The sequence below is a fragment of the Danio rerio genome, chromosome 23 (genome assembly GCF_052040795.2).
Source record: "Danio rerio strain M-AB ecotype USA chromosome 23, GRCz13ab, whole genome shotgun sequence".
NCBI lineage: Eukaryota > Metazoa > Chordata > Actinopteri > Cypriniformes > Danionidae > Danio > Danio rerio.
In genome coordinates, this window is record NC_141043.1 from 8,275,361 (window position 1) to 8,300,056 (window position 24,696).

Consider the following 24,696-nt stretch of genomic DNA (forward strand, 5'->3'; position numbering starts at 1 on the left):
TTAAAATTCGCGAAAAAAGGTTAAAACTTTACAATAACAGTGAATAAATAATGATGTACAAATATGTAGACTAAAAATAAATGTGTTTTAAACTAATGATAAGTTAAGTCATGCGCTAATCAAGAACAAACTTTAACTACAACATGAGTCAAGAGTTCATGTGTGAATAATGGCTACCTTAATTATCTGTGAATTCATGTTTGTTAATCATTGTATTAATTAACACTTTAGTTTAAGCTAAATAAAAACGAATTAAAGTGCAATTTGCTATAAGAAATGTAAAGATTATAAATATAAAATGTATATACTACGTAAAATATTTATATTTTGCTGTATTTTCATTATTTAATAAGATTTGCTCTATGAATGACAAATGCTCTACATCACAGGTGTTAAACTCAGTTCCAAAAGGGCCACAGCTCTGCACAGTTTAGTTCCAACCCTAATTAAACACACCTGAACAAACTAATTGAGCTTTTCTTGCTTAGATTTTTTGTCTCCTTACTAGTCTAAATGTCTAAAATTTCTTATATCAAGAGGCATTTTCTAGACAAGCAAAACATATTGTCTTGTTTTGAGAAATAATATGTCAATAATAAGTGAGTTTTTCCTTAAAACCAGCAAAATAATCTGCCAATGGGGTTAGCAAATTAATCTTGTTTTTTCTTTAGACGTAAGATTATTTTGCTTACCCCATTGGCAGATTATTTTGCTTGTTTTAAGGAAAAACTCACTTATTTTTTGGCATATAATTTCTCAAAACAAGACAATATGTTTTGCTTGTCTAGAAAATTCTTCTTGATTTAGGAATTTTCAGATATTTGGACTAGAAACAAGACAAAAAAATCTAAGTAAGAAAAGCATGTGTTGGAACAGGGTTGGAACTAAACTGTGCAGGGCTTCGGCCCTCCAGGAATTGAGTTTTAAATAATTTTTAATTAAATGTTTATTTCATAGAATAGCATGACATCCACAGTAAATGGTAAGATAATTACTAAACATGATGAAAAATCACAGCCTATACATCATGGTCAGTGTTTTAACTTATGTTGTTTGACAGATTTGTTGAATGAGGGATAATACTGTAGACTGCATTTAAAAGTTTTGTACAGTTAATATCAAGATGATTTTTGCATCTGTCTTATCATATGTGGTTTCTTCAGATATAATATAATATAATATAATATATATATATATATATATATATATATATATATATATATATATATATATATATATATATATATATATATATATATATATATATATTTACATACTTCATTTATATTGTTGTCTGTCAGTTTAAGTGCTGAGAATGCATACGTTGCCAGATAAAAATAAAAGCATCACCTAAAAACAAAACAAAACAAAGCTTAATTGTTTTTTTGCAAACAAGACACAGAATTGTTAACCTCAAACTTACTCTTCCCACTTTATTATCATCAAATTAGCCTACTTTATTAATACTGTCATTATTATAATTTCAAAGAATGTCCAATGACATGGCACATATAACAACTAGATGTAGTTAGATTAACTAGATTAATTGGCAGTATGGATTAGCGGTATTTACTATGGTACAAGCCTTTTCATCTCATGTAATACATTACTTGCACCTCAGTACATGAAAACAAAATGCAATGAACACTGCTTGAGAGCGCAGTCACTCAAGAGTTCTGGGTGGGTGGTAATAATATTGAACTACTTTGATGAGGGACTTTTGGCTAAGACGTTTTAGTATGACAAACAAAAATCCAAATGTTGTGCAATGTGGTGATTCCATGAGTTGGTAAAAGAATGCCTCCTTTTGTTATCATTTGCCTATTGTTGTTACACTTTTTTCAGATGTGCATGTTGGAAATTATTCAATAAATGTGTTTCCATCAATGTGGCTCCAAATCCTGTCTTATTGGATAAAACTTTTATTCTACTCAGTTGCATAAGTTTATTATGTGCATTTTTAAAATATATGCACACATTGGCATTTTCATTAAGACATTTCATCACCTTGGAATTATAAGGTTCTATCTGCATTCTGAATGATTTTAAGATATTTAGTTTCAAAGATTTTGCATTTCATATAGCAAACAGTATGTGCATAACATTGTTTTTAAATAAAATGATTTAAAATCTAAACAGCTTTAAAAATAAATAAATAAAAATATATAAATATGCATACAAATAGCTGGACAACTACACTACTGGTTACTGATTACCAACTTTCTTCAAAATATCTACTTTGTGTTTAACAGAAAAAAGAATCCAAATGATATTTAAATGATATGTGAATATCATTTTTGAGTGACTTAACCTCTTTAAGGCTGTCAGTATAACATGTATTTAATTATGTTAAACAACCAAAAATGATTGTATTTTATTATAGTTCTGATGCTGAATACTAATATGATTAATGACATGATATAGTATGATTTAAATATCTCACCCTCTAAATCTATCATCTCTTTAAATCCTTCATCATACTAATATAACCAATAGCAAGGGTTTATAACATTTAAATGTCTAATGTTACAGTATTAAAGGTCCTGTGTGACATTAATTTAATGAATGATGAAGGTAGTTCTGGCCGCAGTCCTTTCCCTATCTCTGATCACCGAGGTCTGGCTGAAGAGCAGAACACTTTAATCTCACTCTCAGCAGGTGTGCAGCACAACAACTCACCTCCTAATGCAGAGCTGGAGAAAAAAAAAACAGAGCAGAACTACTTGGCAATCAGATACTGTGGACAAGTCTAAAAGACCTACGTTCTCAGAAAATGAAGTTACAAAAGCTGGACCTTTTTAAAGGATACACATTTGTACCCACATAACCAACTTTATTATGTTAAATGTACCTATTATAACCTAGAAAGTACCAAAATGTATACTTATTTTATCAACCTTTTACTCACGGTTCAGTTGGGCTTTGGTGTGGTATGCTTGTAGTGTACAATGCGAAGTATGAAACCGACATCACTTTTAGGAAACTGTTTCATATGGATTTAGTTAATCAATTTTAAATTTCAATGAACATAAAACTGTCATAGTTTATTAAAGATGCAAACCCCTCACTGCACGTCAGCTGCATTTTCACCAAACCTCCTAATGAGTGCAGCGTGAGGACTGTTATACCCATCAAAAGATGTGGATCTGTTCAGCAATATATTTTCACTGTCACCACATCCTGAACGACTTAAACAATATAACCAAGGCAATCTGTACACTCTCAGAAATAAAGGTATGTGAGCTGTCACTGGAGTAGTACATTTTCAAAAGGTGCAAATTTGTACCTAAAAGGTCCATATTAATACCTCAATGGTGCCCATTAGTACCTAAAAAGTACAAAAGTGTTCCGCTTCAAATTACTAATATATACTCTTGAGGTACCAATATGGAATCTTAAGTACAAATGTGTACCAATTGAAAAGGTACCACCCCAGTGACAGCTCATGTACCTTTATTTCTGAGAGTGTGTACTGTGCTAAGCAAGTGTTAAACTGAACAGAGGCATCATCGATGACGTAAGCATGCTCAGGTTTAAAAGGCAAAATGCAGAGAGAGTGCAGGTCGTCGGGAGAGAAGGGACAATTGCACTTCAGCACTAATTCAGTTAACGTTACACTTTTAACGTGTCCAAGCGTGTTTTCCGGTTAGTTTGGCAAGTGTGAATGCTCTAACTCAGGCCCAGGCGTGGTTCAGTTGGCCCCGCCCTGGTTGGAAGAGGTGCCAGAGCACGGTTCAGTTTGCCTTCGGTGTGGTATGCTTGTAGTGTACAGTGCAAAGTACGAAACTGACATTAATTTTAGGAAACTGTTTCATATGGATTGAGTTAATCAATCTTTAATTTCAATGAACATAAAACTGTCATTGTTTATTAAAGATGCAAACCCCTCGCTGCACGTCAGCTGCATTTTTACCAAACCTCCTTATAAGTGCAGTGCGAGGACTGTTATGACTGTCAAAAGATGTGGATCTGTTCAGCAAAATATTTTCACTGTCACCACATCCTGAACGACTAAAACAATATAACCAAGGCAATCTGTACACTCTCAGAAATAAAGGTATGTGAGCAGTCACTGGGGTGGTACCTTTTCAAAAGGTGCAAATTTGTACCTAAAAGGTCCATATTAATACCTCAATGGTGCCCATTAGTACCTAAAAAGTACAAAAGTGTTCCTCTTCAAATTACTAATATATACTCTTGAGGTACCAATATGGAATCTTAAGTACAAATGTGTACCGATTGAAAAGGTACCACCCCAGTGACAGCTCATGTACCTTTATTTCTGAGTGTGTACTGTGCTAAGCAAGTGTTAAACTGAACAGAGGCATCATCGATGATGTAAGCATGCTCAGGTTTAAAAGGCAAAATGCAGAGAGAGTGCAGGTCGTCGGGAGAGAGGGGACAATTGCACTTCAGCACTAATTCAGTTAACGTTACACTTTTAACGTGTCCAAGCGTGTTTTCCGGTTAGTTTGGCAAGTGTGAGTGCTCTAAATCAGGCCCAGGCGTGGTTCAGTTGGCCCAGCCCTGGTTGGAAGAGGTGCCAGAGCACGGTTCAGTTTGCCTTCGGTGTGGTATGCTTGTAGTGTACAGTGCAAAGTACGAAACTGACATCAATTTTAGGAAACTGTTTCATATGGATTGAGTTAATCAATCTTAAATTTCAATGAACATAAAACTGTCATTGTTTATTAAAGATGCAAACCCCTCGCTGCACGTCAGCTGCATTTTCAGCAAACCTCCAAATAAGTGCAGTGCGAGGACTGTTATGACCGTCAAAAGATGTGGATCTGTTCAGCAAAATAATTTCACTGTCACCACATCCTGAACAACTTAAACGATAAAAACCAAGGCAATCTGTACACTCTTAGAAATAAAGGTATGTGAGCAGTCACTGGGGTGGTACCTTTTCAACAGTTGCAAATTTGTACCTAAAAGGTCCATATTAATACCTCAATGGTGCCCATTAGTACCTAAAAAGTACAAAAGTGTTCCTCTTCAAATTACTAATATATACTCTTGAGGTACCAATATGGAATCTTAAGTACAAATGTGTACCAATTGAAAAGGTACCACCCCAGTGACAGCTCATGTACCTTTATTTCTGAGAGTGTGTACTGTGCTAAGCAAGTGTTAAACTGAACAAAGGCATCATCGATGATGTAAGCATGCTCAGGTTTAATAGGCACATTGCAGTGTGAGTGCAGGTTGTCGGGAGAGAGGGGACAATTGCACTTCAGCACTGTTCATGGCAACTGTACCTACACTGTAAATAATGCAGGATTCATGTCATTCATGTTGCCCCAACACAAATTTAGTTAACGTTACACTTTTAACAAATTTATGTGGACTAAACATAAAAAAATAAGTTGTTCCAATAAAATCTCAATAATTGCGTTTTTTCAGCTCATTTTAAATAAGTAGTTTGAACGAGGAAAATAAATATATATTTTTGAGTGTAGTCTGAGTGCACCCTAAGAGTGTAGGGTTCACATGTATAGAACTAACTCGATTTTTTTCACGTTATATTATGGGCATTACATGATCCGATTCTCCAGTTTGATTTGAAAATGATCCAAAAAAAAATAAATAAATAAAAATATTGAGCTTTGGAAAAGAAAGATCAACTGACATCTGTACGAAGAGTCACATGGAAGATGTGCACAAATGGATGAAGACCTAAGCATTACCCTTGATAACATCCAGGAGGGTGATGCAGTTAACAAAGTCAAGGTCATGGTACAAATTCTGTATCAGGTATGCCTTGACACATTTGGACAAAAGGAGGGATATAAGGTCAAAGTACTAGCAGATCCACGAGGAGACAACAGCAGATTGCAGAGTTGTAAAAAGAAATTAAGTCGCTTGGGAGAAGATGGTGGGAGGCAGATAAAGAAAGGATGATGGTATTTAATTTAAGTAATAAAAGGAAATCACAATATATTTGTCAGAATTCAAACCTTACAGTCCTGTTTAATGTCTCTTTATTTGTTTTGTGTATCGGCACATGGCTGTCTCTTTTGTTGTGTTGGCCATGTGCTCCTCTTGTCCTGCTTCCTTGTTTTCCTATGCCTTGTCCCCTGTTTAGTCCTTGTTTGTCTATTAACAGTAAGTTCACCTTTATACCTTTATATTGTTTTGATTTCCCCCTTGTCCTTGCTGGTTTGTCACACTATCTTTTTGTGTGCTTGATAGTTGAAATATTTTATACAGTCTAGTTTTATTTTTTTGTCTAGTCTTAGTCTAGTTTAATCTTTTTTTATCTTTATCTCAAATTCATTTACCCTTTTGATATATACTTTTTTCTTTTCTCTCTGCAAAGTTGCTGTCATTTACATTTTTATAGTTCAAGAATTAATTTCAAGTTTTGATCTTGCCATTTTCCTGATCCTTTGTCTCAGTCTAGCCCTAGTCTTTTGTTAGTTCTTTATTTTTAGTTCCTTTTGCTGTGTTTTGCTTTCGGTTTAATTTCTAGCTGCAGCTTATTTCTTATGGCCTTTTTTAAAAAAAGATTTAGATGTTTAATTTACTGCCTTATTTGTTTCATTTTATTTCTTGAGCTCTATTCATTCATTTTTCTTGTCGGCTTATATATTTTATTAATCCGGGGTCGCCACAGCGAAATGAACCGCCAACTTATCCAGCAAGTTTTTACGCAGTGGATGCCCTTCCAGCCGCAACCCATATCTGGGAAACATCCACACACTCATTCATACACACACTCATACACTACGGACAATTTAGCCTACCCAATTCACCTGTACCGCATGTCTTTGGACTGTGGGGGAAACTGGAGCACCCAGAGGAAACCCACGCAGCGCAGGGAGAACATGCAAACTCCACACAGAAACGCCAACTGAGCAGAGCCAAGATTCTAACCAGCGACCTTCTTGCTGTGAGGGGACAGCACTACCTACTGCGCCACTTAGTCGGCCTTCTTGAGCTCTATTTTCCCCCATTAAGTAGTTCTTGTTTTTACTTTGTTCTATTTTGTTTTTGCTTGCTTTTCTTTTAGATTTTCTTGTCTTTCCAGCTGTCTAGTCCTGTTGTGTTGCTTGTGTCAATTGCCTCCTAAGTCTCCGCTAGTTTGGATCCCCCCTTGGCTTGACATTCCATCTGTTTGTCACCCCTTTCCCAAACCTGAGGTTCTGCTAGCTACTTACTGACTGCTTGTCCTGAAGTTTATAACTTCCCCTTTCCTGACCAGCCTTTTCCACTCCAACAAGAATCTCCCATCTGTATCATCCTGAAGTCCTGAGTTTCCATCCCTCACCAGCCTGTTCTCCTGCCATCACCCTGCACTATTGTGTGGACCGTCTTTCTGTATTGCCTTGTGTCTCTCCTGTAAATAAAACTTGTGTACTCTGTCTATACTGAGTTTGTCTCCTCCTTGCCACCCCTGACAATATATATATATATATATATATATACATATATATATATATATATATATATATATATATATATATATATATATATATATATATATATATATATAAATTATTAGTCCTTGCTATTACATGTTAAGTAACATGCACATTTTATAAAAAGCAAAATATTATTACTTAATTTTTTTTAAAGTAGTGCTTTAAGTTACTTTAGTTACTCTACTCCTTATTTGTAAAGTAATATTATAACATAACTTATGTCCAGGCCCGGCCCTAACCAATTTGGCGCCCTAGGCAAGATTTCAGGTGGCGCCCAGTCACATTGCAGTGAATTCCACTGCTAGTGTACATATATTCCTAAGAAACTAAATAGCTTTTTGATTGACTATTACAAGCTGGGAAAACATCAGATAAATACTCCAATGCAATTAATGTTATTGCTAAATATATCTAATATTTATACATTTGCTTGAGGAAGGAATGATGGGGGTAGTTACATGACTATTACTATTTTCCATAACATCTATGCCCTTAAAATAACATTAGCTGATGTTAAAACTAACATATAGCACTATAGCTATTTATTGATTAGCAACCATGTTATGCCATACCTGTCAACGTTGGGATGTAAAAAAATATGAGACAACAAATATGTTTAAATGATAGAATACATAGCAAACATTAGAAACTATTGACAATAAAATAATAGGTATAGCCTATTAAAATCAATGGCCCATACAGAAATTAAATAAAGCTATAAAACCTACTTCACTTTGTATTGTATTTGCAAATTGGTTAAAGTTAGTTATTAGTGTTAGATTTAGTGTAGAGCAGCAAATTAATCTCTCATTGTATTTTGTTTGATAGCAGAGGTATCACTTTAAGAATGCACAGACCTATAAAGGTTTATTTTTTAAAATAAAACACGCAGGACGGACATGTTTACATATTTTTTAAGTGTGTTTGTCTGTTTAAACACACACCTGAATCACCAAAGTATCCCAATCCTTTGCTCCTCTATAAATGGCGTGTAGAGAAGCTGATCTGGGAACAGTTTATCATACGGAGCGCGTCCGTCAGTCAGCATGCATACAGTTACTGAATTCAGAGGTTGCGACGATCGACGCAACTTTAATGGAAAGAAGTAACTGCATATATTATGTTTATTTTAACGTGCTTTCAGGCTAAAATAAAGCAAAAGCATACACTGTAAGAAAAATCGTAAAAAAAAAAGGTCAAATGACTGGCAGCTACGGCTGCCAAACAAAAACCATAAAATTACGGTAAAATGTCTTTGTTGAAATAAAGAGCAAAAAATAATAAATCTACAGATATTTTTATTAAAATGTTTACAGAGAAACATTGTTATTTTACAGACTTTTCCTAGATTATTACGATCAAATCCTTTCAATAAAGGTGTACACTAAGAGTTTTACGAAGAAACACTGTTATTATACAGACTTTTCCTCGATTATTATAATCAAACATCATCAACAAAGTGACTGCACTAAAAGTTCAAGAGAAAACAATGTTACTAAAAATAATTTTCCCAAAATCATTACGATTAAACACCTTCAATAACATGCCAAGACATGCTCATGATCGTAATTTAACAGTTTTATTTTGGATCAAAAAATTTTGGAAAAAAAACACAAACGAGATACAACTGATTAAAATTCTCACAACTTTAAAATTACAGTTGTTACATTTTATTGAATAGTGTTTATGTAAAACATGTAGAGGTTTAAGTTACATGGAATGATTCAGTTACAGATCTTAAATGAAATAGAACTGTAACGTGAAGGGGACCCTGACAAATGAGTGCAGATCCAAAGGCGAGCAACAGTCAACACAGGGGGCAAACAGATGTAACATTTTGCAGGGAATCCAGAGTCATGGTCAAATAACAGGCAAATGGTCAGTCCCGGCAGCAAACAACGTAAATAATTAACAAACAAAGCAAGGCAAAAGAAGAGAAACGCGTCATAATGTTCACAGTAGCAGTATAACAAGACTAAACAATTGGTGCTTGCGTCTGTGCTGCTTTTAAAGTGCATGTAATCAGTTCATCACGATCCTCCGACTGTGTGTGTGCAATCAGCGGAATCCGGAACAGGTGTATGTGAGCACTCTTAGTGTGTTACTTTATTAAATAGATTTAATCGTAATATTCTAGGAAAAGTCTGTAAAATAACAGTGTTTCTCTGTAAACATTTTAATGAAAATATCTGTAGATTTATTATTTTTTGCACTTTTTTTCAACAGGGACATTTTACCTTAATTTTATGGTTTTTGTTTGGCAGCCGTAGCTGCCAGTCATTTGACCTTTTTTTTACGATTATTATTATTTTTTTTTACAGAGCAAGTAATTACAATTAAAAAAACACTGTTCAAAAAACACTGTAAATAATATGTCAATTTTTTGTAAAAAACAGACAAATTGCTGTAATTTGTCATTACTTATATAGTACATAAAATAACAGTCAAGCCGTTAATTTACAGATAATGTTTGTGATTTTTACGAACTTTTGAATATAATTTTAAATAACAAAAAAAAAATACTGTATAAATAATACTGTAATTTCCCTGTATAAAAAACACAAATGTCAGTAATTTGTCTTTAATAATAAAGTACCTAAAATGAAAGTCAAACGGTTAATTTAGAGAGATTGGTTGTAATTTTACTAAGTTTTGAATATAATGTGAAATGGCAAAAATTACTGTAAAAAATTTAAGGATATTTTCTGTAAAATTAGGTTTTTTTTTACAGTGTAGCTAATTATCTTGAGCAAGTCTTGCAATTTTATCACATTTGAGATTGGCTCTATACTGCTACTTTCACTTTTCATATAAAGATTAAACATACGGGGGAAATATGGAGAAATTAAAAGGTTCAGGTATGTGTCATGCTAATTGTTAATGGCGTTATCAATCATCACTTGAATACAGCAAAATAATAATCTTTTTCGTAACATTACCTTTGTCTTTGTCGCGTTTTTCTTCCTTTTCCTTTTTGCCTCCCTTGCACACCAGGCAGTTTGGGGCATTTTGACATGTTCAGCTTGTTGACCAATAAAAAAATCAAACAACGTGTAGCAGGTAAAGTCTAATTATTCAAATGGGGAGGTGTCTTGGGTGATTAGGCTATATTAGCATTATTTAATAATACTACTACTTAATAGGCTTTTCACTTTGCAGTTAAATGAATGTGGGCATATTATTTTATAAGTCATAATATCAACTAGTTTTAAGAATAGTGAAAGTTGCCTTTTTCTTCCCTCATTTCTGGTGCCCCCCTGGATGTACAGCGCCCTTAGCATTTGCCTACTGCCTATCCCACGGGCAGCCCTGCTCGTGTCACTTGTAATGTGTTATCACAACACTGTCTGTTGGTATGTTTATGTTATTTATTAAAATCACACAAGCTCAAAATAATTCAGTTAGCCATTGCCTCAGCCCATCATGTCACATGCATGTGTTATAAGAATAACAAAAGATCTGTTTTGTTTCAAAACACAGTACACACATATCTCAAATATATGGACCTCTTTTAAAAGATTTCAGATTCCCACCACCTGCTGTCATTTCTCCCTATAATCCTGCACTCATAAAGGCAATAAACAGAAGATCTCCAGGGCACACTAGGTCTGCATCATTCATTTTTACTTGCTTGGTAAATTCAGCTTCATCTATAAAAACATTCGACTATCTAAACAACAACCTCCTCCTGAATGTAATCCTGCATAGAAAAACATTGCAACAAGCCACTCACGCCTCCATTGAGCATCCCGGGAAATTAAAATCAGTAATCCTGCAGTATTTACTATATACACCTGAGCTGAACAAATATTACATTAATGCTCATCAGGGATCAGATTTCAGAATCCAATTCATATAAAACAATTACTGACAGTGGGTGTGAAATACAAAGATCTAAACAGGAGTGAGCAAAGGCCTTAGTTGTTGACTGGTTAATGCATTCTTGGATAAAGGACAAGCTGTTCAGGTTTCTAATTAAGGTTTTAAAAACAATATCAGGACAAACACTTTATATATATGAGAAGCTCATAAGCTTTGAAAATAAGAGCAGTGAAAATCTGTATATCTTTTACAATATTTTACAACTCAAATCAAGTTGTAAGTAACAGATAATTGATTTTTACATTTTTTGCCATGGCAATAATTTATAACTATCCCTGTCACCTTGTATTTTACAGAATACCTCTTATCATCTACTTTTTTTTTGCAAGTACAGAAGCACAGGTCATTTGACCTAACTTGTTTCACCTGTCTCTCGTTTCCCTTCTTCCTATTTATACCACGTTATTTCCCTTCATGTTTGTTAGTATGTTATAGCTCATTTATGTGCATGCTACTCTGTTACACACCCTGTATTTGTGTCCAGGGGTTTGTTCTTCATACATTGTTAAATCAAGTGATGAAAGATTTTGAAATTTTAACAGTAAACAGAGTGCTACTGTAAGGTCATACCTGCCTGGTATAAATGCTTGAAAATAATTTAGTTGAAAATATCCATTTGTTACTTTACTTTTTTAAAGTAATCAAAAAAGGTAGACTACTTATAAATTTTTAAATAGGATAATTTTTAATATGTAATCTATTATATTTCTAAAGTAACCTATCCAACACTGACGACACACAGACCCAAAAACCGTGACAAAACTTAGCTTAAATATGAGATAATAATACAACTAATACATTTCTTAAGCTGCGTCCCAAATGGCACACTATACACTATGCACTCATGTTCTTATGCACTTACACACTCAACAGGATAGTATATGTATGTAGTGTTGTCAAATGGCACACTAATGTTTTTTTACTAAGCGCAAATTCAAATTGTTTCCCTGATGATGCTTGGCGGTTGCCAAATCAGTGAAATAAATGACCGAATTATCAAATAATACCTGCCATAAGTATAACTGCATTCACCATCAGGAGGCGCTATAATCACTCTCGTAGGAGAATTTTGCTTTCACCATGCAAATTAAATAAAGTTATCCAACATGTGCGTCCGATAGCTCCGCCCCTTCCGATACATAAGCAAACCTGCGGTCGTTGAGTGCGTGAAGTGTCCATCATTCCACACTTCATTTTAATGGCTGAATTAGTGCATCATCCGGGTAATTAAAGTGCACTTATTATTTTTAGAGTTTTCAGTGTGAACGCACTATTTACACTATTTATACTACAAAATGGCGTAGAATAGTGCATAAGTATGCGATTTTGGACGCAGCTTTAATGTATTAGTTTTGCTTAAATGAGATTTCATCAAAAAAAAGAAAAAAAAAAGTTTGAACAGTATTTCAAAGAGATTATATTATGTTTTTGCGCAGTGTACTTAAAGCCTTAAAACATGTTGTTTATGTGTGATATTCACTGCACATTTTCATAAATAGCATTTTTTTCCAGCCTGATCTACATGACTAAGTGCAGCTGCCACACACTTTAAAGAGCAAGAGATCACCTTGGTCGACCCTCACACAGGAATATTTCGATTCATCTCTCACATTAGGCCGACAGCTTTTCTTTCACTTCAGATCCATTCATGCTCTTGCTCTCAGTCCTGTGAGGACACGAAATTGAGAATGAGATGGAGGTTTGAATGAAAACTAAATAGGGTGATGTACGAAAAAGCAGAACGCTGTTCAGCTGAAAAGGTTTTTGTCAGGTATTCATTTAATGACAGTAATTTAAAGAGCTCCTATTATGTCCCTTTTTACAAGATGTAAAAATAAGCTTTTGGACTTTCCACACTGTGCCTGTGAAGTTTCAGCTTAAAGTAGCTGTCAGATCATTTATTACACCCGGCTGAAAATGTAAATGCTTGGGTCAGAGGGAATTTTAGATGTCTGTGCCTTTAAATGCAATTGAGCTGGTTTTCCCTGACCACTGCACATTGACAGAGAGCGGATGAAGCAGAGAAAAAAATATCAAATGTGACTGGTCTTCAATTTACTCTGTGTTGTATTAGGACTGTGAAATTAATCGAAATTCAGTTTTAATTTCAATTTTGGCTTCGAACAATTATGAAAAAAACATTCATATAAAAAACGATTATTGCATCATACACTGGTCCCTTTCCAGTTATACACATATGTTGCTCTGCAAAGCTCAGTTTCACATGAAGATGACTAAAAGCATGTACTGTAATGTAACTTTTTTCAGCACGGGTTGCGCATGATTCATTGATGTACATTCAAATCATTCATATTTTCAAAAGCACGAAAGAGATCGCACGCTGTTGTGTGCATGCGCTCAGGTCAGTCTCTGAGACGAGGAGAGCACACACATTAAAGTCAGCTTAAGATGAGCTATTTAATAATGATAATAATAATAATAATAATAATAATAATAATAATAATAATAATAATAATAATAAATAATAATAATTCCTTACATTTATATACTGCTTTTCTGGGCACTCAAAGCACTTAACACATAGGGAGGAATCTCCTCATCCACCACCAGTGTGCAGCATCCACCTGGATGACACGACGGCAGTCATTTTGCACCAGACCACACACCACACACCAGCTGATTGGTGGAGAGGAGATAGACTGTTGAAGTCAATTATGATATGGGGAGGGTTTGGAGATCTTGATAGACAGAGGCCAGTGGGCAGATTTGGCCAGGATGCCGGGGTTAAACCCCTACTCTTTTTTGAAGGACATCCTGGGATTTTTAATGACTACTGAGAGTCAGGACCTCACTATACTGGGGAAATAGGACCCACACAGACCGCAGGTTGGGCGCCCCCTGCTGGTCTCACTAACACCACTTCAGGCAGCAACATAGCTTTCCCATGTGGTCTCCCATTCAGGTACTGACTGGGTGCAGCCCTGCTTAGCTTCAGTGGTGAGAGTTGCAGAGAGCTAGCTGCCGGCAAATACATGTGTCGAAACATGGTGTTTAGTGCAGTGGCGTAGCGGACGGGCCCGCAGGGCACGCACCGCGGGGGGGCCCCGCGTGATTAGGGGGCCCAACGTCGTCGCGATTTTTAATAATTGAAAATCCAGGAACCGCAATAATCAAACTCTTGGGAACAACTGTGGCCGGAACCAAAGTTTACAGGTCTGTGTTCTCTGAATTCCGCTCAAGCGGTGGACTACTTCATTCTGATTGCTTGCCGCCGAACCGCGTCATAGCCAATGAAGACGCGCCGCCGTTTCTCGCCGCCAGTTCTCGTTAAAAATGAATGACTTCTGGCTACTTTGACGCTCTCGCCACTTTCGGTTTGTGATCGCTCCTCAGTTTGTTAAGGATTCCCCGCGTTGTCACGCCACCCCGCCTCCTTTCCCCGCTCCTCAATTTGTGACATAGATATATATACACTAGATATCGCATAGGGACCCTGAGCATGTGCAATAGCGCCGCCACATTGGTACAGTGCTCCCAGGACAAATGTCATTCAACCGCACTAGTCAGGACAGTGTTATTACGTGAAGATGCTCGACTTAAGCGCTGTCTACGAGTGTATTAACGAGAAAACAAAGAAAACAAAGCACAAAGGCAGAACATTTCATAGGATTAAGTTTTTTACGTTTTTGTATGTTTTGAAATTTGTGCTAAACAGGTCACGTTATTGATAATAGCTATAGTCATTTACTGCATTCACCATAAGGCAAAGTAGCACCAACTCGCACTAAACACTCGGTTTATGCTAGGTTGGTTGAATAAATCAGCATTAATGCAAAAGAAATATGACAAAGAGATGCTGCACTGCCAGAAACTTGTATTATTGTCGGCTAGCGAACGAGTCGTTCATAATGGAGTTTCATTCACAAACGAATCGCTCCCTCCGTCAGTATGAGAAGTGAAAGCAGAAGAGGAGCTGTATTTCAGCACATGATTAGATCAAATTTAACAGGGAGAGTGAATAGTACATTTCCATACACACAAACACAAGCTTTTTGTCAGGAATGCCCGTGCGATAAGTGATCCATCAATGTAGAAAAATTTTCATAATTAAAAAAAAATGCATACTAACATCTAGGAAAACTCCCGATCATAGATATATGTGTATATCTATGTGTATATGTGTATATCCACCCCCCCCCCCCGGCTTCAACTTGGGGGCCCCATCGGTGATCCCTGCAGGGGGGCCTCCGCATTTTGCGCTACGCCACTGGTTTAGTGATTATTCATATTAACCCTTATTTATGTAATAAGGAAACGAGTTGAGAATCAAAAGACATGTGAAAGTGAAGCCATAAATCAGAAGTGCATTTCCCAAACCCACGGTTAGCCAACTAAGGTCGCAAGTTCTGTCGTTACAAATGTAGTGAATTGATTTGCCATTTCCCAAATCCATCGCTCAAACGAACATTCGCAAACTGCATCGCAAACTGAGCAATACGCAAATGAGCACTCACATCTACACACACACACACACGCACACACTAAGCACATGTCCTTGTGAAGGTAGTGACATTATATTTAGAGTACATTTGATGGAGAATAATTATAAAATAAAAAAGGAAAAGTGCTGTTACTGTCAATTTGAAGTGATAATACCTTAAATAATGTTCAGTTTCTGTTGCAGAACACTTCAATTCATAAGATTAGCAATGTGACACCAGAATCCACAGCTATTACTTTAGTATTTAGTTTATTTTTTTTCCAACTCTTAAGTAAATTAAAGACATTTTTATTATTAATTGTTGAGGGAGGTGAACTATTCCTTTAGCTCCTTTTTAAGTAAGTCAGAATTTAACTAACGGCATTAGCGTTTACTGTTTTCATTGAAGAATATTATTTTATTTTTAAATATGAGTACTTTTTAAAAAGTATGTCACCGTGCTAGTGTGCAGGTTTGAGCAGTACTTTAATGTCTCTCTTCACAGATTTAATTAAATTAAATATGACTCATCATGCACAACACTGTTTTTTTTCTCCTATTGCAAATTAAGTTTACTGGCTGCTTTTAAAAGGGACAAAGGCAATTTTTATGTCCAGCTCACATTTGTTTTACATAGTTTAATTGAAAATCAGGCTTTTTTTGTGGATTTCAAATATGGAAGAACAGACAGGCAGATTTAATGCTTCATTTTCATCCCTGCAGACTCAAAGCACTGATTAATATCTGGACAAACAGAGGAAACATCAGTCAAGCATCTAATCAGCCAATGAAATGGATGTACTTTTGTTACAAAACTTCAGTGCATGGACAGAAAGACATTTTGTTGTGTCTTATTCTTTATATTATGATTGTGCAGTTGCAGACAGAGGGCGACGCAGTGGCGCAGTAGGTAGTGCTGTCGCCTCACAACAGGAAGGTCGCTGGTTCAAGCCTCTGCGATTCTGTGTGGAGTTTGCATGTTCTCCTTGCGTTCGCGTGGGTTTTCTCCGGGTGCTTCTGTTTCCCCCACGGTCCAAAGACATGTGGTACAGGTGAATTGAGTAGGCTAAATTGTCCGTATGTATGAGTGTGTGTGGTAATGAGTGTGTGTGTGTGGATGTTTCCCAGAGATGGGTTGCGGCTGGAAGGGCATCCGCTTCATAAAAACGTGCTGGATAAGTTAACGGTTCCTTCTGCTGTGGTGACCTTGGATTAGAGATCTGCGCGGGACTAAATTTTGAATCCCGCTCCGCCCACACCCGCCAGGTTTTAGCCCGAACCCGACCGCTCCCGCTTATATTAAGAATTTATTGTCCCGCTGCCCGACCCGCCCCGTTTTTTGGCCGCCGCGCATATCCCGCTAAAGAGGGGGAGAACAAAACCGAAAATCCCCCAGCTATAAAGTCCAGACAGCCAAGCTGTCTGTACAAACACACACACACAGCACCAAGCACACACACACAGACAAATCTCTCTCTCTCATACGCGCACTAACACACACACAAGCACCAAGCATACACACAGGCGTTTGCTGTTATATCAACTCAAAGGCTTGTGGTACCATGTATCAAGTACCAATGTAATACCAAAAGGACATTACCCTCGGGCCGATTCTGGCGCGGATGCGGCAGCGTCGGCTCGCTTACGGCCGCCGCATCTGGCCCGATTGATTCGGGCCGGAATCGGGCAGTGAGTCCACAAGCATCCGGAGTCCGGCAGCCGGAGCCAGGCTGAGTGGTAAGTCTCCGGCAGGCGAGAATCTAGCCGGAACTGGCCCAAGTGTATTTTGCTATCTGGGAAAGCTCTCTCTCTCTCATTCGCGCGTGCGTGCACTAACATACACACACACAAGCACCAAGCACACACACAGGCAAAGCTCTCTCTCTCTCTCTCTCTCTCTCTCATTCGCATAGCAATATCTGCGATATTGCTAGACAGCCCGCTCCCGTCCCAAATTAAACCTGTTACCGACCGCTCCCGCGATTTATTCGGAAATTTATTCCCGCGCCGCAGAAATCTGGTCGGGTCCTGCGGCGCCCGCGGGAATGCAGACCACTACCTTGGATTACTAAAAGGACTAAGCCGAAAAGAAAATGAATGAATGCATGAATAAGTTGCAGACAGTATAAATTGGTCTGAGAAAACAGTAACATTTTATTTCAAGTCAAAATTCATTATATTAATGAACCATTAACTTAGACTATTAGCTCAATAAATAGCTAATTAGCTGCTTATTAATAGTTAGTAAGGTGAAAGTTGGGTTTAGGTTTTGAGTACTGATGTACAGGGTGGGACACTTATGTGGATACACCAATAAAATGGGAATGGTTGATTATATTATTGACTTGTTTTTGGCACATTAGTATATTTGAGGGGGCAAACTTTTTAAGATGGGTGGTGACCATGGTGGCCATTTTAAAGTCAGCCAGCTTGGGTCCAACTTTTGTTTTTTCAATAGGAACAGGATCATTTGACACATCAAACTTATTGGGAATTCAACAAGAAAAACAATGGTGTGCTTGGTTTTAACTTAAATTTATTCTTTCATGAGTTATTTACAAGTTTTTGACCACTTTTAAAATGTATCCAATGTGCTGCCCATAGTGTTGGATTGTCAATGCAACCCTCTTGAGTTGCATTGTCAATGCAACCTACGAGTTGCCCTGCTTCTGGCAGAAAAGTCTCAAAAATACACACACACGTATCCAGGGGGGATTCGTACGTGAAAGAGGAATTGCACATTCTCATTCAGGATGAACTCGCAAGTTTTAAACATTCAAAACTTTTTGTACACTCTTATACATTTGAAAATTGTGTTTTGCATTTGTGAAACGTATTTTATGAAAATGCATTTTTATTCTGTGCACGTGAAATTTTTTTGTGAATATAAATAAATGTTTTATGCACGTGAATTTGGCTACGCATGTGTACATCGTGTCTTTTGCGTGAATTACTTTTGAGTCTTTTCTGACTCCATAACCATTCCCATGTTATTAAGATGTATCCATGTAAATGGGCCTCCCTGTAGAATAAAATCGTATTCTTTATTAGACTTTATAAGGACTAAAAAGGTAATACTTCAATAATAGGCATGTAATAAGTGAGTAGTAAAATAGCATTAATTGTGACAAACTAAAGTGTTCTCAAGAAATCAGATAAAAAGAAAATTAAAAAAAATTTAAATAATTAAAGCAAAAAAATTGCTGGTTTGTATAAGCACTAAAGCCATAACATATTATTTATTTATTTATTTAAAGATCTAAATGCAAACAAAAAGCATGTTTAATTGCATTAGACAGCAGGTCCAATTACAGAGAATTTGTGAATATTTTCATTAGCAATGTCTCTCTCACACATTAACTCCAACGGGTCTTGTAATGCTGTGCAGAGTCTTAACCTGTGTTGAATAAATTAAGCCTCATCTATGAATGTGTGAACATGCTGAATATATTTAATATGGATTTAATTATGACACACACACTCCCATGTGTAAAACGGAAATCAAAGCGGCTTTGTGCAAAATAAAAAGGCAGCAAGTGGGCTGCAGTAACAAAGATGCAACATTTTTTTTTATCCCGCAATTCAGCTGTAATTATGAATAAATAGCTGAAAATAAGGCATCCGAGAGCTCTGAATGAATCAAAGTCTTTATAATCACTTCTTTTGTCATCCTTTTAGTTTATTTTTCAAAGCGACTTAGCATTCTTTAAGATGTGTGTGCATGTAAGCGCTAACTTCCTAATGCTATTTACTGAAAAGGGGGAAATGGCTTATGAATAATTATAAAACTCAAGCCACACTAGATAAATATCAGCACTAGACACATACTTATGTATAATTTCTCCTTTTCTATCTCCTTTTGTTTTTATTTTTGAAAGCAAATTGGCATTCTTTCAGATGTGTGCTTGTTTCTATGAGAGCTAACAGGCTAAAAACACACAAACAAACAAAATTCAATCAAATCCACTAAAGATAATGTCAAGATTTGTTATTTATAATTCATCATTTTGATTTAAAAATGTTTAGGTTAATCCCTCCTTTTGATCTCCCTTTAGTTTATTTTTGAAGGTAAGTTTGTAGTGTACTTGTTTTATTATTATATTTTTTTATGAGCGCTACAGTGCTATAAACAGAAAAAAAAATCCATGTGAATAAATTACACAAATCAGATCCACACATTATAAATACCAGCACTAGATACATGTTACTTTAATGTTATAAGAAAAAAGTTGTTTTGATAAGCAATTACTCAAATCTATGCAGACATATTGCAGGTGAACGAATAATTATATAAATAAACATCTGCATTATATAAGTCAGAACAAGATTTGCTTTATTACGTAATTTATTTTCCATTTGGTTCCTTCTTGAATGTGATTTCTTTAAGATGTTTTATATGTAAAAGATGTTATAATGAGACACATTGATGTCTGATGGGTGGATGAATAATTATGCAAATTAAGTTTGCACTGTACAATATGTCAGCACTTGATCCACATTTATAATTTCTCATTTAGCATTCCTTTTGAGAATGAAGATAAAGGCCTATGTTTGTTTCTAAGTGCTACATGCTATAAATGGAAAAAAATGGCAAGTGGATGAACAATTTTATAAATCAGGTCCATGCTAGGGCAACACAGTGGCGCAGTGGGTAGCACAATCGCCTCACAGCATGTTCGAGCCTCGGCTGTGTCAGCTGGCATTTCTGTGTGGTGTTTGCAGGTTTTTTTCCATGTTGGTGTGGGCTTCCTCCGGGTGCTCCAGTTTTCCCCACAAGTCATGCATTACAGGTGAATTGGGTAAGCTAAATTGGCTGCAGTGTATGTGTGTGATTGAATGTGTTGTTTCCCAGTGATGAGTTGCAGCTGGAAGGGCGTGCTCTGCGTAAAACATATGCTGGATAAGTTGGCGGTTCATTCTGTTGTGGTGAGCCCAGATTAATAAAGGGACAGCGCTGAAAAGAACTTGAATGAATGAATGAAGGAAAGGTCGGTGCAAAATGCATATGTATAATTACATTATGCTCTCCATTAGGCTAATTTTTGAAAGTGAGTTAGAATTAGGGCTTCACGATAAGTCAAAATGAAATTGCGATGCATCAAACGATTTGATTGTCAAGCACATCTTGTCAGGAAAGCATGGCTCTGTGATCACTAGGAAAACTCATCCGTAGACCAGAGGGCACTCTCTTGCAGAAACTACAAATAGGCTGCAAGGTTACAGTGTATGAAAACGAACAAATCAAATTAAAACTAGAATAAAAAAAAAAGAAACACTTATTATCATTATCTGAAATAAAAAAAATAAGAGTTTTTTAAAAAAAACCTAGAATTAACTGAAACTGTTTTGCATAGATACAAAACTAACTGAAACTAACTGGACATATAGCAAAAACGTTGTTCGTTATTGTCTTTATAAATGTATTTAATATGCGGTGTGTCTTTTAGAATTAAATGTATTAAATTTGCGCTGCAGGTCTTTGACCCGTATGGCACTTCAAGCCTCGTTTCCACTGCACACGACAAGCAACAGACTGGAAGTCATTCATTTCCAATGGAGAATAGTCCAGGAGCTTCTTGGAGTTCCGATCATTTCCGTATGTGGAAAATTCAGATCCGAATTGAGATGCGGATCCGTTGAAATATTTTAACTCCTGCGACTAGACCGTCTGCGACCAGCCGACCGGATGTGATATTTTCCAGTGTTGTTCAAGCAGGTCCGTGTGCGCGAGATGAGAAATAGGACTTCATTTGGTTATTCTTTGAATCAAAAAAGTATATATATATATATATATATATATATATATATATATATATATATATATATATATATATATATATTCTATTCATAAATGTAAGTAATAAAGTAATAAAAAGTTAATGTTTTATGTTATCTTCACATTCCCTCCAATATTTTTTGCGGCCTAAATTTTTAGTATTCATTCATTCATTTAACCAACCACAGATAACTGCTTTTACATTGTGCGACTGCCACAAGGGGGCGTATTCTGACAGTCGTGTCCAAATGTCGTGTGCAGTGGAAAGGCGGCTTCAGAGTCTGTAATCCTGATACCATTGGCGTGATCAAGCCGTGGTTCTTTTGTCTTACCTTGTCAGATTGTCCTACCTCCCTTTCAAAAAGTAGTTAGCACATTTTGATGATGCAACATGCTACCCATTAGATTTTGCTATCAGTGTAAATTTTAATGTGGAGTAGTGTGATATGAAGCTGTAACAACGCCCTTACATAGTCCCTAACCTCAACCTCAAAACCATTCAAATAAAGTGGTTGGTAGCATAGTCTGATGGATAGAATAAAATGTCAGGACACCGGTCCTCCTCCAGTCATCCTTGCTGTTGCTTTAAAACAATGGGTTCTATTTCTGTATTAGTGATGCTGATCATGAATGAATCATTCTTTTTAACCGAATCTTTTAAGACTGCATTTACTGTACTGTAGATCTTGATGGTCAATTCCGACTATCCAACTTTTTTGCTGACCTGCCTACATTATCTTTAAAAAGTGACTCATATCTGATTGTCTGCATTTACACAGCACATGGCGAAGATGCAATGACCAGGAAAAAAAAGAGTGGGTGCTGACTGACAGCTGATAATAAAAGAGCTGTATAATCACTAAGCAGTATAGAGTCCACATCACTATTGTCACCGACTCGGTCCCGGTCATTCCCCTCGCTGGCCAGCAGAGGCCGCCATCTCCGGGCTTTTAGCATTACATCATCCATCTACACTGATTGCGCATACACCTGATCTGAATCTTGTTAACGACCCACGTACCTCATATAAGCCGCACTCAAACACTCAGTCAGTGCGAAGTCTTGTTCAGCCGCGGCCAGCATTACTGAGCATTAGTCCCAGCCTGATCTCTTGTGTACGACTCCAGCCTGTCTCTTACTTTGCTTCGCCTTCTGCCTGCCCACGACCCACGCCTGATATACGGACTCTGATTCTCTCTGCCTGCCCACAACCCACGCCTGATATACGGACTCTGATACTCGCTACCTGCCCTCGACCCAAGCCTGATACACGGACTCTGATTCTCGCTCATTACCCTCCACTCATGCCTGGTAACTCACTCTGTGTCTGTTCATCATCATTCTTGATACCCTTACTACTACTGTGGATGTGTGTGTGCACTCAGGTGCATATTGTGTGTTTGAGTGAAGTTGTGATTAATAAATACTGCATAATGGATCCCTCCGTGTCAGTCTCCTCGTTACAACTATACTGGGGCATTATGACCCACACAGACTGCAGGATAAGTGCCCCCTGCTGGTTTCACTTACACCACTTCAGGCAGCAACCTAGCATTCCTATGTGGTCTACCGTCTAGGTTCTGACCGGGCACAGCTCTGCTTAGCTTCAGTGGGCGATCATGCGCATGTTTTTTTTTTTCAGACACAATTAATTTGAAAGACGTCTTGATTGATGTCTTAACTTCATTTATTGAATAGACTGATTGCTAATTCATACACTGCCACATCCACGAGGTAAATATTGTTCCCTCTGCTAACTAAGCAATTCATTCTTAATGTTTAAGCATTCTTACCAAGTCATTAAATATTTTAAGGTTTAAATGTTCTTGAAACGTGGGAAGAGTTTGTATGTTGTTCTGTTCACAGTCTGCTAGATGGGGTGCCCCAGCAACACCTGAGATTTAAGGCATATTCTGTTGACATTTTGACAGGACAGTGTGGCAGGGATGAATTTTTACGAGTCTGTTACCGTTGCATGCTGTCGCTCTTAATAAAGGCATCCCAGGCTCCTCAGCTCAAAGAGTTCACTTGTCATAGCTCGAGACACTTTAAAATATGAGCGATTCAAACAATTGTGTTTTCTTGCAGTGCAAAGTTAGCATGTCTAAACGAAGACTTTGCTAACCATTAACTTCTTGATAGTTTAGGCATGACTTAGAAACCTGTTTTCAACGTGTTGTATTTAAACCAAAATACATTACAAAATTGATAGAGGTTTATTATTGATTTAAAATCAAAATTGTCTGCCTGTTATTTAACAATTCACTTGGTTTTCCTGTTCTTAAAGTATTGTAATAATTGTGGCTGATCAGATACATAATTAATCTGCTTTCATCAACAAATAATACCCCTCAACTTCTCCTACCCATGAAAAGTCTGGATGGTCAGTTGTAATCCTAAGGTATTTACGACACAAAGAAATGCTTAGAACTGGAAACACAGAACTTCTATAAGCTTCTTGCTTAAGACTGATGTTTTTAATGTAAACTTTTATTCTCTTTTATTCTCTTTATTCTATTCATGTATTAATAGTATGGTTTTAATACTTCTGCAATCCATGTTTAACAGCTAAACAAGATCATAGATGGTTCATGTTTGATGTCCATGCAAAGCTAATTGACCCTTTGCTAAGCCCCGCCCTCCTTAGTTGCTGTTGCTATGCCTGTCAAGCTTTCGTGCCTGGCATGGCTTTTACAATGTGAAAGCGCCGGTGTCAGACATTGCCAGGAATATAATCTCATTTTTGGTGAACAGGTGAGATATCCGAGAAAGCCAGACAAAAAAGGACTGCAGTTTGCATTACAGGAGTATATTCACATCATAATCGGCAACCGATTAGAGAATAATTCAATCAAAATTAAAACTAGTTCAGCCTAGCCGCCTCAAAAGTTGATCTTTCAACAGCTTAGCTCATGCTCAGCATGAGAGGTGAAATTTAAAAATAATCTAATAATAACTAATTAAACCGTGATTTCTCTATTTTTAGCCAATAAGCCTGATAGACTAATTGTTGTGCAATGAAATATCGCATTACTAAACGGCAAGGAAACACGCATGGACAGAGCTTCTACATAATTCATTCATAGAAAGAGCAGCCAGAAAGGGGAAATTGATTGATTTGTGCCGAATATTAGCATCATTGACTCATAACAATGTACACAGTAAGTGTA

General features: G+C 36.7%; 1 long non-coding RNA gene across 1 annotated transcript in view; it reads right to left on the reverse strand.

Annotated features, from left to right (window-relative positions):
- LOC141380639 (uncharacterized) overlaps positions 1–24,696 on the reverse strand; it is a 142,801-nt gene that overhangs the window by 50,958 nt on the left and 67,147 nt on the right. The window lies entirely within an intron of this gene.